The 17592-nt window shown below is 41.5% G+C and overlaps 1 protein-coding gene across 2 annotated transcripts in view; it reads left to right on the top strand.

Annotated features, from left to right (window-relative positions):
• Positions 1-5771: 5771 nt before the first annotated feature.
• osbpl3b (oxysterol binding protein-like 3b) overlaps positions 5772-17592 on the top strand; it is a 148941-nt gene continuing 137120 nt past the window's right edge. For both annotated transcript variants that reach the window (XM_071395968.1, XM_071395969.1), the window contains exon 1: positions 5772-6024. The gene's annotated coding sequence lies outside the window, so the exon portion shown is untranslated. The remainder of the gene's footprint in view (positions 6025-17592) is intronic.

The following is a 17592-nucleotide window of genomic DNA, read 5'->3' as shown; positions in this document are numbered from 1 at the left end:
GCCAGATACAGAATCCAGATACAGAGCCAGATACAGAATCCAGATACAGAGCCAGATACAGAGCCAGATACAGAATCCATATTTTCACACCACAAGTGCTGCATTGACCTTCTGTCGAGCAGCAGCATCTGAGAGAGAAAAATACCTTTTCACCTCCAACACCATGTGTTGCCAGTCAGATTGGCTTTACAGCTTGACACAAAAGACTGTTCTGTGTTCCATGCCAGTGAGTCATCCCGGAGTGGAATGTCCTTGAGCGTTCTACAGCAGTCTGTCATTCCATCTTAGTCAGCTACATACTCTCTAAGAAATTACGCTTAGAGTACAGCAGGGATCTGGAGAGATCTACTGATCACTGATCATGTACTGATGTTGTTCAGACAAATAAAACTAATTATGAATAATAATTGTATAAGACTGCATGTGAAATAACTTAAAAGTTCTTGATAATGTTTTATCTAGCTAGATGTGTAGTGCCAATTCACTGTGTAAATCAGTTTCATTCACATAGAAAATATAGACATTGTTTTTAGTAGGTTTATGAACATAATTTCTTATGTTATGCAAGCCAGCAGCATACCACCCTGCATACCACTGCTGGCTTGCTTCTGAAGCTAAGCAGGGTTGGTCCTGGTCAGTCCCTGGATGGGAGATCAGGTGCTGCTGGAAGTGGTGTTGGAGGGCCAGTAGGAGGCACTCTTTCCTCTGGTCTAAACAAAGATCCCAATGCCCCAGGGCAGTGATTGGGGACACTGCTCTGTGTAGGGTGCCGTCTTTCGGATGGGACGTTAAACGGGTGTCCTGACTCTCTGAGGTCATTAAAGATCCCACGGCACTTATCGTAAGAGTAGGGGTGTTAACCCCGGTGTCCTGGCTAAATTCCCAATCTGGCCCTCAACCATCACGGTCACCTAATAATCCCCAGTTTACAATTGGCTCATTCATCCCCCTCCTCTCCCCTGTAACTATTCCCCAGGTCGTTGCTGCAAATGAGAACGTGTTCTCAGTCAACTTACCTGGTAAAATAACGGTAAAATAATAAAAAAATAAAACTATGACAGCAACATCTCCGGGACATCAGTGGTTATTATATCGTTTGTCCAGTAGATGGCAGTGTAGGCCAGCATTTTCCATTTCCCAGTTCCTGGAAGCCTCTCAAAGGATGCTCAGCTGACCTCAGACAAGTGACCTTTGACCCCACTACCCTGTTGCATAATTCTCTCATGTGGCCATAACTCAACAGCATGCCACCATGTAAAATATGTGCTTTGATTGTAAAAAAGAAGAAAAAGAAACCAGGTAGGCTATGCTACAGTTGAACACCATCAGCTCTAAAACGCTTTACTATAGGCCTAACTCAGAACAACACTGTAGGCCTAACTCAGAACAACACTATAGGCCTAACTCAGAACAACACTATAGACCTAACTCAGAACAACACTATAGACCTAACTCAGAACAACACTATAGGCCTAACTCAGAACAACACTGTAGGCCTAACTCAGAACAACACTATAGACCTAACTCAGAACAACACTATAGACCTAACTCAGAACAACACTATAGACCTAACTCAGAACAACACTATAGACCTAACTCAGAACAACACTATAGACCTAACTCAGAACAACACTATAGACCTAACTCAGAACACTGTAGGCCTAACTCAGAACAACACTATAGACCTAACTCAGAACACTATAGACCTAACTCAGAACAACACTGTAGGCCTAACTCAGAACAACACTATAGGCCTAACTCAGAACAACACTATAGACCTAACTCAGAACAACACTATAGGCCTAACTCAGAACAACACTATAGGCCTAACTCAGAACAACACTATAGACCTAACTCAGAACAACACTATAGACCTAACTCAGAAGAACACTATAGACCTAACTCAGAACAACACTATAGACCTAACTCAGAACACTGTAGGCCTAACTCAGAACAACACTATAGGCCTAACTCAGAACACTGTAGGCCTAACTCAGAACAACACTGTAGGCCTAACTCAGAACACTGTAGGCCTAACTCAGAACAACACTATAGGCCTAACTCAGAACAACACTATAGGCCTAACTCAGAACAACACTATAGACCTAACTCAGAACAACACTATAGACCTAACTCAGAACAACACTATAGACCTAACTCAGAACAACACTATAGACCTAACTCAGAACACTGTAGGCCTAACTCAGAACAACACTATAGACCTAACTCAGAACACTATAGACCTAACTCAGAACAACACTGTAGGCCTAACTCAGAACAACACTATAGGCCTAACTCAGAACAACACTATAGACCTAACTCAGAACAACACTATAGGCCTAACTCAGAACAACACTATAGACCTAACTCAGAACACTGTAGGCCTAACTCAGAACAACACTATAGGCCTAACTCAGAACACTGTAGGCCTAACTCAGAACAACACTATAGACCTAACTCAGAACAACACTGTAGACCTAACTCAGAACAACACTATAGGCCTAACTCAGAACACTGTAGGCCTAACTCAGAACAACACTGTAGGCCTAACTCAGAACACTGTAGGCCTAACTCAGAACAACACTGTAGGCCTAACTCAGAACACTGTAGGCCTAACTCAGAACAACACTATAGGCCTAACTCAGAACACTATAGGCCTAACTCAGAACAACACTATAGGCCTAACTCAGAACAACACTATAGGCCTAACTCAGAACAACACTGTAGGCCTAACTCAGAACACTGTAGGCCTAACTCAGAACACTGTAGGCCTAACTCAGAACACTGTAGGCCTAACTCAGAACAACACTATAGACCTAACTCAGAACAACACTATAGACCTAACTCAGAACAACACTATAGACCTAACTCAGAACACTGTAGGCCTAACTCAGAACAACACTGTAGGCCTAACTCAGAACACTGTAGGCCTAACTCAGAACAACACTGTAGGCCTAACTCAGAACACTGTAGGCCTAACTCAGAACAACACTATAGGCCTAACTCAGAACACTATAGGCCTAACTCAGAACAACACTATAGGCCTAACTCAGAACAACACTATAGGCCTAACTCAGAACAACACTGTAGGCCTAACTCAGAACACTGTAGGCCTAACTCAGAACAACACTATAGACCTAACTCAGAACAACACTATAGACCTAACTCAGAACAACACTATAGGCCTAACTCAGAACAACACTGTAGGCCTAACTCAGAACACTGTAGGCCTAACTCAGAACAACACTATAGACCTAACTCAGAACAACACTATAGACCTAACTCAGAACAACACTATAGACCTAACTCAGAACAACACTGTAGACCTAACTCAGAACAACACTGTAGACCTACAGCACTAAGAAGATCCAAATGCATATTCCCATGAAACTGATTGAGATCAAATGGTTGGCATGTTTCACCGGTACAACTTGAAGAATTTTCATTCACAATTGACAATGAGAAATGTGAAGGGAGGGTGACCATAAAACTGTGTAGAGGTAAAGATGCACATGTGCAGAACGGGATATGGATCTGTCCTAAATCTGTCAGTTAAACTTTCAAATGAAAACATCTAAAAAAGTAAAGAAGTTAGTGGAGTCCTTCGCAGTGTAAACCAGCACACCACCCAGGGCTAGGCTCAAGTTCATTCACAGTGTAAACCAGCACACCACCCAGGGCTAGGCTCAAGTTCATTCACAGTGTAAACCAGCACACCACCCAGGGCTAGGCTCAAGTTCATTGCCTGGGAAACAGTGACCGATGGCAACAAGGTATCATTACCAGTAATGCTCATGATTGTTTACATGTTATACTTTGAAATAATTGGCATGAATAATGACTAGGTATAATCTCAAGGAGACAGGTGTGGCCACAAATATGCATCATGCTCCTGTATGTGTAGTCATGGTGACAGTGGGAGCAGACCATGTTTTGCACAACTCCAGGGGACGGTCTTTTGGAACCTACATCATAACCAAAGCTATTATTGCTTCAAGTTTCTCCACCTCGTTCACATTCCCCACCATTGAAGGGGCAGTGATTGTTTAACCGGGGCTTTAGGAACACACTTAAACCATTCAAAAACAACTAAACAAACACATCTGCAGCCGCAGCCTCAGCCTCAGTTCGAGAGGTGGGGTTGTAATCGCTCATATGAGAGGACGCTCTTTTGGTCACAGAACGTGTCTGGTGTAGCTGTTTAAGATGGTGAGTAAATGGCCTTTACCTCAGAGTAGGTCATGCTGAATGAACACCTTTACCTCAGAGTAGGCCACGCTGAATGAACACCTTTACCTCAGAGTAGGTCATGCTGAATGAACACCTTTACCTCAGAGTAGGCCACGCTGAATGAACACCTTTACCTCAGAGTAGGCCATGCTGAATGAACACCTTTACCTCAGAGTAGGTCATGCTGAATGAACACCTTTACCTCAGAGTAGGTCACGCTGAATGAACACCTTTACCTCAGAGTAGACCATGCTGAATAAACACCTTTACCTCAGAGTAGGCCACGCTGAATAAACACCTTTACCTCAGAGTAGGCCACGCTGAATGAACACCTTTACCTCAGAGTAGGCCATGCTGAATGAACACCTTTACCTCAGAGTAGGTCATGCTGAATGAACACCTTTACCTCAGAGTAGGCCATGCTGAATGAACACCTTTACCTCAGAGTAGGTCATGCTGAATGAACACCTTTACCTCAGAGTAGGTCATGCTGAATAAACACCTTTACCTCAGAGTAGGCCACGCTGAATAAACACCTTTACCTCAGAGTAGGCCATGCTGAATGAACACCTTTACCTCAGAGTAGGCCACGCTGAATGAACACCTGTCCATTATCAATCCCAGAGACGGGCAAGTTTTTGAATGCACGATAGAGGTCAATGAATGAGACAAACACATTTTAGCCTACCTACTTACAGAAGTTGTGTATCAAGCCTTTTTTTAAATGTCAGTTTCGTGATCTGATCAATATGATCCAATCACTATCTGATCAAGGTTGGTTGCTTCTACATTTTGTATTAAAATGTGTCTCTTGTCTGTCCACTGTGTCTGCATTGTGACCAGATTAGCTGGTGCCTCCCTGTATGCAAATAATTTATTTTTAAAAAGAATATACATTTACACACATATACATTTTAGACAGTTACGAATTCCATTAGTCAATGGTGCTACCTGTCAATGGTTTTAGAGACCAGTATAATGATGATTTAAACGGTTTGACCATCCAGATCTGTTTACACTTGATTGATATCCAGACACAATGGGTGCCGGACTACCTCTGGAGGTGGTTAAGGATGATCTGATCACAATCAGATCACAATGTGTCTTTTAATCATCTACACCTGTCTGAAAATGTGGGCAGAATCAGAATGTGGACAATATCAGGACAAAGGGCGCATGTTAGAAAGTGTTTTTGTTTGTTTGTGTCCCAAATGACAAATAGCACCCTATTCCCTCAAATGGCACCCTATTCCCTATATATAGTGCACTACTTTTGACCAGAATCCTGTGGGCACTATGAGTCCTGGTCAAAAGTAGCGCACTATAAAGGGAAACCTGAGCCATCCTCAGAAAGCATACCTGGGACAATTCGGGGTGCTCTCTCATGATGACTAACTACGTCACGGAAAAGATGCTGTCAACGGTACCCAATCCCGCCTCTGAACATGAGATGTCCTCCAAAGTTCAGTGTTCTGATTAGAAACTGTACTTGTCATTTACACATCGCCCCGCCTCCTCATAAACCGCTTAGCTGAGAAGGAGGCTGGCTGCGGCTGCACGCACTTCGGAAACATTCAATTCACGATGGTGTCAGTCTGGAGACTGGAAGAAAGCTTGCTAGTACTGTAGGTTCATGTTGTCATTTTAAAACTTTGTTTTTAATATATTTACACCGCAAAATATAAATTATAGTCTTATATTATTCGCCACCTAATAACACATTACTTCAGCGCAAATATTTGACTCTCGTTTATCGTCTCTCGGGATCTAAACCTCAGTAGAAACTTTGCAAAGGTGAGTCCCATGTTGTTTTATTGTGTTGTCAGTAGGCCTAAATACTTTATGCTAATTAGTCTGATGTAGCCTGGCCGATATTCACTATTTAGGCATATGACAGTATTTTAACTGATTTGTTACAACTTTATAGTAAGCCTATTCGTTTTACCTGCGCATTAACCTTCCGACTGAAGTGCTACTCCCATGTTCCAGCAGTGCACACTGCTTCACACTTTCACTAGCAGCAGCCCCAACCTTTCTTTCTGTGAATAGTCTACTGAGCTGCGTGGTACAGTCAGCTATGCTCCTGTTCCAGCTAAGTGCAGCACATATATTATCCAATTGACCTTATGCTGCTATAAGACTACTCTATAACTACCACCAGACTGTTATTGCTCAAGGGAATATAATAGAATGGAATGGAATAGAACTTTAGGCCTTCATGATCATTTCAGATCATGTATGAAACAGTGATTGGACAGACTTCTCTCAAAGATGATACGAAAACTCAAAAAACTCATCAAACTCTCTGTTCAACTAGTTGCTCTTTTAATACTTTCAGATATTTTATCAGGAAACAAGATACCCATGGATCCTTTACTGTTTCCATGGAAACTCCTCTCCTCTGGAACATTCCTTTATCATGTAGTGGATTATCCGTATCTTCCATGCTAGCTTCATTACATGTGTACTTCATTATTACAGTCATCCCAGAATCTAAGCAGCAAAAGATTAATAGTGTGAATATTTTATTAGTGTGTGTGTGTGTGTGTGTGTGTGTGTGTGTGTGTGTGTGTGTGTGTGTGTGTGTGTGTGTGTGTGTGTGTGTGTGTGTGTGTGTGTGTGTGTGTATAATATGCTACAAGCATTTCGCTACACCTGAAATAACATCAGCTAAATATGTGCATGCGACCAATGACATGTGATTTGATATTACAGGGAGGTGTTGTGGGAATGAACCATTTTCAGATTCTCTGGCTGTGTGGCCAGCCCAGTCCATAAGCACTTCAGACAATAGTGTTGTTGAATGAAATTATACTTATTGACCTTGACCTTGTGGTTGTAAGAACAACACATGAGTATAAATGAATGGCGTATCACTATCAGACTCTACACTTGTAAATGGTGTCTTTTCCTCACAGAGACCACTGCACCATTTACATTCCAGTTATTTACACAACACATAATAATATCTGCTCTGTCAGATATTCTAACCAGCAAGCCTCTCCAACACTGTTCTCTTCAGTCTCATCAACAGGGTAGCCTTTCTCATGAGTCTCCAACACTGTTCTCTTTAGTCTCATAAACAGGGTAGCCTTTCTCATGTGTCTCCAACACTGTTCTCTTCAGTCTCATCAACAGGGTAGCCTTTCTCATGTGTCTCCAACACTGTTCTCTTCAGTCTCATCAACAGGGTAGCCTTTCTCATGTGTCTCCAACACTGTTCTCTTCAGTCTCATAAACAGGGTAGCCTTTCTCATGTGTCTCCAACACTGTTCTCTTCAGTCTCATAAACAGGGTAGCCTTTCTCATGTGTCTCCAACACTGTTCTCTTCAGTCTCATAAACAGGGTAGCCTTTCTCATGTGTCTCCAACACTGTTCTCTTCAGTCTCATAAACAGGGTAGCCTTTCTCATGTGTCTCCAACACTGTTCTCTTCAGTCTCATCAACAGGGTAGCCTTTCTCATGTGTCTCCAACACTGTTCTCTTCAGTCTCATCAACAGGGTAGCCTTTCTCATGTGTCTCCAACACTGTTCTCTTCAGTCTCATCAACAGGGTAGCCTTTCTCATGTGTCTCCAACACTGTTCTCTTCAGTCTCATAAACAGGGTAGCCTTTCTCATGTGTCTCCAACACTGTTCTCTTCAGTCTCATAAACAGGGTAGCCTTTCTCATGTGTCTCCAACACTGTTCTCTTCAGTCTCATAAACAGGGTAGCCTTTCTCATGTGTCTCCAACACTGTTCTCTTCAGTCTCATAAACAGGGTAGCCTTTCTCATGTGTCTCCAACACTGTTCTCTTCAGTCTCATCAACAGGGTAGCCTTTCTCATGTGTCTCCAACACTGTTCTCTTCAGTCTCATCAACAGGGTAGCCTTTCTCATGTGTCTCCAACACTGTTCTCTTCAGTCTCATCAACAGGGTAGCCTTTCTCATGTGTCTCCAACACTGTTCTCTTCAGTCTCATCAACAGGGTAGCCTTTCTCATGTGTCTCCAACACTGTTCTCTTCAGTCTCATCAACAGGGTAGCCTTTCTCATGTGTCTCCAACACTGTTCTCTTCAGTCTCATCAACAGGGTAGCCTTTCTCATGTGTCTCCAACACTGTTCTCTTCAGTCTCATCAACAGGGTAGCCTTTCTCATGTGTCTCCAACACTGTTCTCTTCAGTCTCATCAACAGGGTAGCCTTTCTCATGTGTCTCCAACGCTGTTCTCTTCAGTCTCATCAACAGGGTAGCCTTCTCAGGTGCTGTGTGTTGGTAGTTGTTTATTGTGGAAAGAAGGGTTACTGGTTGAATATATGGGGCTCTACATTCAGTATGTTTGGTAAGAATGTCTTTCATTGAGTTTAGCCCAGGGTTTGCCTGACCTGTGAGGTAGGTGTGCTTTCAGTGCCTGCTTTGCTCCTGACCTGACGTCCATGCTCTTTACATTCCCTCAGCCTTTAGCCCAGAGGCATCTTGACTGCATTTCTGTGTAGTGTGCACTCTAACTCTGTTCCATCTCATATTTCTCAAATAAACAGCAAATCTGGTTTAAAAAAAACAGATAAAGCAACACCTCACGGCACAACGCCTCTCCCCTATTTGACCCAGATAGTGTGTGTGTATGTATTGATATGTAAACTACATTGATATGTACTGCATTGATATGTACTGCATTGATATGTACTGCATTGATATGTACTGCATTGATATGTACTGCAATGATATGTACTGCATTGTTATGTACTGCATTTATATGTACTGTATTGATATGTACTGCATTGATATGTACTACATTGATATGTACTGCATTGATATGTACTGCATTGATATGTACTGCATTTATATGTACTGCATTGATATGTACTGCAATGATATGTACTGCATTGTTATGTACTGCATTTATATGTACTGTATTGATATGTACTGCATTGATATGTACTGTAATGATATGTACTGCATTGATATGTACTGCATTGATATGTACTGCATTGTTATGTACTGCATTTATATGTACTGTATTGATATGTACTGCATTGATATGTACTACATTGATATGTACTGCATTGATATGTAAGCTACGTGTGCCTTTTTATAATGTTTTAATGTATGTAGTTCTGTCCTTGAGCCGTTCTTGTCTATTAATGTTGTGTATTATGTCATGTTTCATGTTCTGTGTGGACCCCAGGAAGAGTAGCTGCTGCTTTTGCAACAGCTAATGCGGATCCTAATAAAATACGAAATACCAAAAAAGACCCTAAGGAAACCTAGGGTGCGTCCAAAATGGCCCCTTATTCACTATGTAGTGGATTATCTTTGACCAGGGCCCACACTATATATCTGATTATCTTTAACCAGGGCCCACAGTATGTTGTGGATTATCTTTGACCAGGGCCCACACTATGTAGTGGATTATCTTTGACCAGGGCCCACACTATGTAGTGGATTATCTTTGACCAGGGCCCAAAATATATAGGTTACTATCTTTGACCTGGGCCCACACTATGTAGTGGATTATCTTTGACCAGGGCCCACACTGTGTAGTGGAATATCTTTGACCAGGGCCCAAAATATATAGGTGATTATCTTTGACCAGGGCCCACACTATGTAGTGGATTATCTTTGACCATGGCCCACACTATATAGGTGATTATCTTTGACCAGGGCCCACACTATGTAGTGGATTATCTTTGACCAGGGCCCACACTATGTAGTGGATTATCTTTGACCAGGGCACACACTATGTAGTGAATTATCTTTGACCAGGGCCCACACTATGTAGTGGATTATCTTTGACCAGGGCCCACACTATGTAGTGGATTATCTTTGACCAGGGCCCACACTATGTAGTGGATTATCTTTGACCAGGGCCCACACTATGTAGTGAATTATCTTTGACCAGGGCCCACACTATGTAGTGGATTATCTTTGACAAGGGCCCACGCTATGTAGTGGATTATCTTTGATCAGGGCCCACACTATGTAGTGGATTATCTTTGACCAGGGCCCACACTATGTAGTGGATTATCTTTGACCAGGGCCCACACTGTGTAGTGGAATATCTTTGACCAGGGACCAAAATATATAGGTGATTATCTTTGACCAGGGCCCACACTATGTAGTGGATTATCTTTGACCAGGGCCCACACTGTGTAGTGGAATATCTTTGACCAGGGCCCAAAATATATAGTTGATTATCTTTGACCAGGGCCCACACTATGTAGTGGATTATCTTTGACCAGGGCCCACACTGTGTAGTGGAATATCTTTGACCAGGGCCCAAAATATATAGGTGATTATCTTTGACCAGGGCCCACACTATGTAGTGGATTATCTTTGACCAGGGCCCACACTATGTAGTGGATTATCTTTGACCAGGGCACACACTATGTAGTGGATTATCTTTGACCAGGGCCCACACTATGTAGTGGATTATCTTTGACCAGGGCCCACACTATGTAGTGGATTATCTTTGACCAGGGCCCACACTATGTAGTGGATTATCTTTGACAAGGGCCCACGCTATGTAGTGAATTATCTTTGACAAGGGCCCACACTATATAGGGTGCATTTGAGATGCAGCTCTAGATTTAACAGGATGTGAACAATATCCTGGATATAAAAAAGTGGGGATTGGAGAACGTAGTTCAGTCCATGAGGTCACATTCACTGTGTTATTCTGTTTTAACAGCTTTAGTTCACCATTGTCCTTTACATGCTAGAATCTTCCATTACTGTTGAGCTGACATGGAGTCCATAGGTTGTGATTATTATACACTATATATATACAAAAGTATGTGGACACCCCTTCTAATTGGTGGATTTGGCTATTTCAGCCACACCTGTTGCTGACAGGTGAGTAACATCGAGGACACAGCCAATCAATCTCCATAGACAAACATTGCCAGTAGAATGGCCTTACTGAAGAGCTCAGTGACTCAATGTGGCACCATCATAGGATGCCACCTTTCCAACAAGTCAGTTCGTCAAATTTCTGCTCTGCTAGAGCTGCCCCGGTCAACTGTAAGTTATTGTGAAGTGAAAACGTCTAGGAGCAACAACGGCTCAGCCGTGAAGTGGTAGGCCACACAAGCTCACAGAACGGGATCGCCGAGTGCTGAAGTGCGTGGCACGTAAAAATCTTCTGTCCTCGGTTGCAACACTCACTACCGAGTTCCAAACTGCCTCTGGAAGCAACATCAGCACAATAACTGTTCGTCGGGAGCTTCATGAAATGGGTTTCCATGGCCGAGCAGCCACACACGAGCCTAAAATCACCATGCGCAATGCCAAGCGTCCCCTGGAGTGGTGTAAAGCTTGCCACCATTGGACTCTGGAGCAGTGGAAACGTGTTCTCTGGAGTGATGAATCATGCTTCACCATCTGGCAATCCAATGGACGAATCTGGGTTTGGCGGATGCCAGGAGAACGCTACCTGCCCTAATGCATAGTGCCAACTGTAAAGTTTGGTGGAGGAGGAATAATGGTCTGGGCTGTTTTTCATGGTTCAGGCTAGGCCCCTTAGTTCCAGTGAAAGGAAATCTTAACGCTACCGCATACAATAACATTCTAGACGATTCTGTGCTTCCAACTTTGTGGTAACACTTTAGGGAAGGCCCTTTCCTGTTTCAGCATGACAATGCCCCCATGCACAAAGCGAGGTCCATACAGAAATGGTTTGTCGAGATTTGTGTGGAAGAACTTGACTTGCCTGCACAGAGCCCTGACCTCAACCCATCGAACATCTTTGGGATGAATTGGAACCCCGACTGCGAACCTCACAGTGTCCGACCTCACTAATGCTCTTATGGCTGAATGGAAGTAAGTCCCCGCAGCAATGTTCCAACATCTAGTGGAAAGTCTTCTCAGAAGAGTGGAGGAGGTTATAGCAGCAAAGGGGGGGACAAACTCCACATTAATGCCCATGATTTTGGAATGAGATGTTCGACGAGCAAGTGTCCACATACTTTTGGCCATGTAGTGTATAATATATAATAATCTCAGCATAATTCCATATTATATGGACATGATGTGTGAACAAGACAGTTAACCCACTGTTTCCTGGTAGGCCGTTATTGTAAATAGGAATTTGTTCTTAACTGACTTGCCTAGCTAAATAAAGGTTCAAAAATACATTTTAAAAACTGTATAGGGAATAGGGTGCATTTGAGACACCGGCTCTGTCTTAACCTCTCAGTTCCGTTCCCTGCCTGCAGCAGCAGCCTCACAGCAGCATTAACCACTGGATGCTGAATAACTACTGCAGTTTTCCAGGTCACCTACTCTCTGTACTGTAGGTCTGCATCGTGCTGCATTGCCCTCTGTTCAACAGACGTTTCCTGCAACCCAGCCTGAGGCTCGAATGGCACACTATTCCCTACATAGTGCACTACTTTTGACCATAGGCCCTGACTGAATGTAGTGCACTATGTAGGAAATAGGATGCCATTTGGGAGGTGTCCTCTGCCATACCTCAGGATATCAGCCACAGAGATGAATCAGACAATGGTACAGTCATAGTTAGCCTAGTTACCATGGACACTGATGTGTGAATGAGGTGTCAGCCATGGCAATGTGGCCGTGTGGGTAATATGTGTAATATACGAGTCTCTTCAGACCTATATTTAGTAGCTATAACCAATGACTATTAGAACCATAACCCCGGGTTAACTCCAGTTCCCCCTCGCAAAAGAGCTTCGTAGCATCAAGGGTCTATTCCTGCTTTAAACATGGGTCAATAAAACAGCTGTTTGTGACAAGCTTAGCAGGACTCTGGGGTCCGTGCTGCGTATCTGAAGAGACAGAAAGGATATTTGTGAATGCAGGTGGACGATGCGCAGGCAGGTGGACGAGCAGAGCAGCTGTTGACAATAATACCCATAATGCACAGTGGCAGGTGTCGCCTCCTGCGAGGGCGGGAACATGCATAATACATGGCGGTCGGAAATGTAGATTACGTCCCAAATAACACCCTATTCCCTACATAGTGCACTACTATTGACCAGAGCCCTATGGGCCTTCGTCACAAGTCGTCCCCTATATAAGGAACAGGGTGGCGTTTGGGTACAGGTGAGTGGGGTTTCAGGTGGTAGATAGCAGTCTCACCAGGGAGGGATGTGTGGGTGTAACTTACCACTGCTACTCTGATCTGTTCAAGTTCTGATTTCACAGATGTTATCGTGACTAAATACACTTTGTGATTAATTAGTGGAGTTTTAGGTCTACACCAATGTGATTAATGAGTATAGATTTAGGTCTACACCAATGTGATTAATGAGTGTAGATTTAGGTCTACACCAATGTGATTAATGAGTGGAGATTTAGGTCTACACCAATGTGATTAATGAGTGTATATTTAGGTCTACACCAATGTGATTAATGAGTGGAGATTTAGGTCTACACCAATGTGATTAATGAGTGTATATTTAGGTCTACACCAATGTGATTAATGAGTGTAGATTTAGGTCTACACCAATGTGATTAATGAGTGGAGATTTAGGCCTACACCAATGTGATTAATGAGTGGAGATTTAGGTCTACACCAATGTGATTAATGAGTGGAGATTTAGGTCTACAACAATGTGATTAATGAGTGGAGATTTAGGTCTACACTAATGTGATTAATGAGTGTAGATTTAGGTCTACACCAATGTGATTAATGAGTGTAGATTTAGGTCTACACCAATGTGATTAATGAGTGTATATTTAGGTCTACACCAATGTGATTAATGAGTGGAGATTTAGGTCTACACCAATGTGATTAATGAGTGTAGATTTAGGTCTACACCAATGTGATTAATGAGTGTAGATTTAGGTCTACACCAATGTGATTAATGAGTGTAGATTTAGGTCTACACCAATGTGATTAATGAGTGTAGATTTAGGTCTACACCAATGTGATTAATGAGTGGAGATTTAGGTCTACACCAATGTGATTAATGAGTGGAGATTTAGGTCTACACCAATGTGATTAATGAGTGGAGATTTAGGTCTACACCAATGTGATTCATGAGCACAGGAGGTTGGTTTAATTGGGGAGGACAGGCTCGTAGGAATGGTATCAAATACACCAAACACATGGTTTACATGGTTTACATGGTTTATATGGTTTACATGGTTTACATGGTTTACATGGTTTATATGGTTTACATGGTTTATATGGTTTACATGGTTTACATGGTTTATATGGTTTACATGGTTTACATGGTTTACATGGTTTATATGGTTTATATGGTTTATATGGTTTACATGGTTTACATGGTTTATATGGTTTACATGGTTTACATGGTTTATATGGTTTATATGGTTTACATGGTTTATATGGTTTACATGGTTTACATGGTTTATATGGTTTACATGGTTTATATGGTTTATATGGTTTATATGGTTTATATGGTTTACATGGTTTATATGGTTTATATGGTTTACATGGTTTACATGGTTTATATGGTTTACATGGTTTACATGGTTTACATGGTTTATATGGTTTATATGGTTTACATGGTTTACATGGTTTACATGGTTTATATGGTTTATATGGTTTACATGGTTTATATGGTTTACATGGTTTACATGGTTTACATGGTTTACATGGTTTATATGGTTTACATGGTTTACATGGTTTACATGGTTTATATGGTTTATATGGTTTACATGGTTTATATGGTTTATATGGTTTATATGGTTTACATGGTTTATATGGTTTATATGGTTTATATGGTTTACATGGTTTACATGGTTTATATGGTTTATATGGTTTACATGGTTTATATGGTTTATATGGTTTATATGGTTTACATGGTTTATATGGTTTACATGGTTTATATGGTTTACATGGTTTACATGGTTTATATGGTTTACATGGTTTACATGGTTTATATGGTTTATATGGTTTACATGGTTTATATGGTTTATATGGTTTATATGGTTTATATGGTTTACATGGTTTACATGGTTTACATGGTTTATATGGTTTATATGGTTTACATGGTTTATATGGTTTATATGGTTTACATGGTTTACATGGTTTATATGGTTTACATGGTTTATATGGTTTACATGGTTTATATGGTTTATATGGTTTATATGGTTTACATGGTTTACATGGTTTATATGGTTTATATGGTTTACATGGTTTATATGGTTTATATGGTTTATATGGTTTATATGGTTTACATGGTTTACATGGTTTACATGGTTTACATGGTTTATATGGTTTATATGGTTTACATGGTTTACATGGTTTATATGGTTTATATGGTTTACATGGTTTATATGGTTTACATGGTTTACATGGTTTACATGGTTTATATGGTTTACATGGTTTACATGGTTTACATGGTTTATATGGTTTATATGGTTTACATTGTTTATATGGTTTATATGGTTTACATGGTTTATATGGTTTACATGGTTTATATGGTTTATATGGTTTACATGGTTTATATGGTTTACATGGTTTATATGGTTTACATGGTTTACATGGTTTATATGGTTTACATGGTTTACATGGTTTACATGGTTTACATGGTTTATATGGTTTACATGGTTTACATGGTTTACATGGTTTACATGGTTTATATGGTTTACATGGTTTACATGGTTTACATGGTTTACATGGTTTATATGGTTTATATGGTTTACATGGTTTATATGGTTTACATGGTTTACATGGTTTACATGGTTTACATGGTTTATATGGTTTACATGGTTTACATGGTTTACATGGTTTATATGGTTTACATGGTTTACATGGTTTACATGGTTTATATGGTTTACATGGTTTACATGGTTTACATGGTTTATATGGTTTACATGGTTTACATGGTTTATATGGTTTACATGGTTTACATGGTTTACATGGTTTATATGGTTTACATGGTTTACATGGTTTATATGGTTTACATGGTTTACATGGTTTACATGGTTTATATGGTTTACATGGTTTATATGGTTTACATGGTTTATATGGTTTACATGGTTTACATGGTTTACATGGTTTATATGGTTTATATGGTTTATATGGTTTACATGGTTTACATGGTTTATATGGTTTACATGGTTTATATGGTTTACATGGTTTATATGGTTTACATGGTTTACATGGTTTACATGGTTTACATGGTTTATATGGTTTACATGGTTTACATGGTTTACATGGTTTACATGGTTTATATGGTTTACATGGTTTACATGGTTTATATGGTTTACATGGTTTATATGGTTTACATGGTTTACATGGTTTATATGGTTTACATGGTTTACATGGTTTACATGGTTTATATGGTTTACATGGTTTACATGGTTTATATGGTTTACATGGTTTACATGGTTTACATGGTTTACATGGTTTATATGGTTTACATGTGTTTGATGCCATTCCATTCACTCCATTCCAGCCTTTATTATGAGCCGTCCTCCCCTCTGCAGCCTCCTCTGTTAGTGGGGGAGTCATAATCAGATTTCTACTCATTAGGATTCATATGAGCGATCACATAAACACACAGTAATTCTTCCTCTTGCCTCACGACTCAGTCCAATCTTATCCGTCACATTGTGGTGGTGGTGTCACTTACTCTCCTCTACTCTGTGGAGTGACAGGCTGGTGTCCTCTTCTCTCCTCTACTCTGTGGAGTGACAGGCTGCTGTCCTCTACTCTCCTCTACTCTGTGGAGTGACAGGCTGCTGTCCTCTCCTCTACTCTGTGGAGTGACAGGCTGCTGTCCTCTACTGTCCTCTACTCTGTGGAGTGACAGGCTGCTGTCCTCTACTCTCCTCTACTCTGTGGAGTGACAGGCTGCTGTCCTCTACTCTACTCTGTGGAGTGACAGGCTGCTGTCCTCTACTCTACTCTGTGGAGTGACAGGCTGCTGTCCTCTACTCTCCTCTACTCTGTGGAGTGACAGGCTGCTGTCCTCTACTCTCCTCTACTCTGTGGAGTGACAGGCTGCTGTCCTCTACTCTCCTCTACTCTGTGGAGTGACAGGCTGCTGTCCTCTACTCTCCTCTACTCTGTGGAGTGACAGGCTGCTGTCCTCTATTCTCCTCTACTCTGTGGAGTGACAGGCTGCTGTCCTCTACTCTCCTCTACTCCGTGGAGTGACAGGCTGCTGTCCTCTCCTCTACTCTACTCTGTGGAGTGACAGGCTGCTGTCCTCTACTCTCCTCTACTCTGTGGAGTGACAGGCTGCTGTCCTCTACTCTCCTCTACTCTGTGGAGTGACAGGCTGCTGTCCTCTACTCTCCTCTACTCTGTGGAGTGACAGGCTGCTGTCCTCTACTCTACTCTACTCTGTGGAGTGACAGGTTGCTCTCTACTCTGTGGAGTGAAAGGTTGCTCTCCTCTACTCTGTGGAGTGAAAGGTTGCTCTCCTCTACTCT

This window comes from Salvelinus alpinus, chromosome 4, assembly GCF_045679555.1.
Source record: "Salvelinus alpinus chromosome 4, SLU_Salpinus.1, whole genome shotgun sequence".
Taxonomy (NCBI): Eukaryota; Metazoa; Chordata; class Actinopteri; order Salmoniformes; family Salmonidae; genus Salvelinus; species Salvelinus alpinus.
The sequence above is the reverse complement of the archived record's forward strand: the minus strand, read 5'-3'. Positions and strand labels throughout refer to the sequence as shown.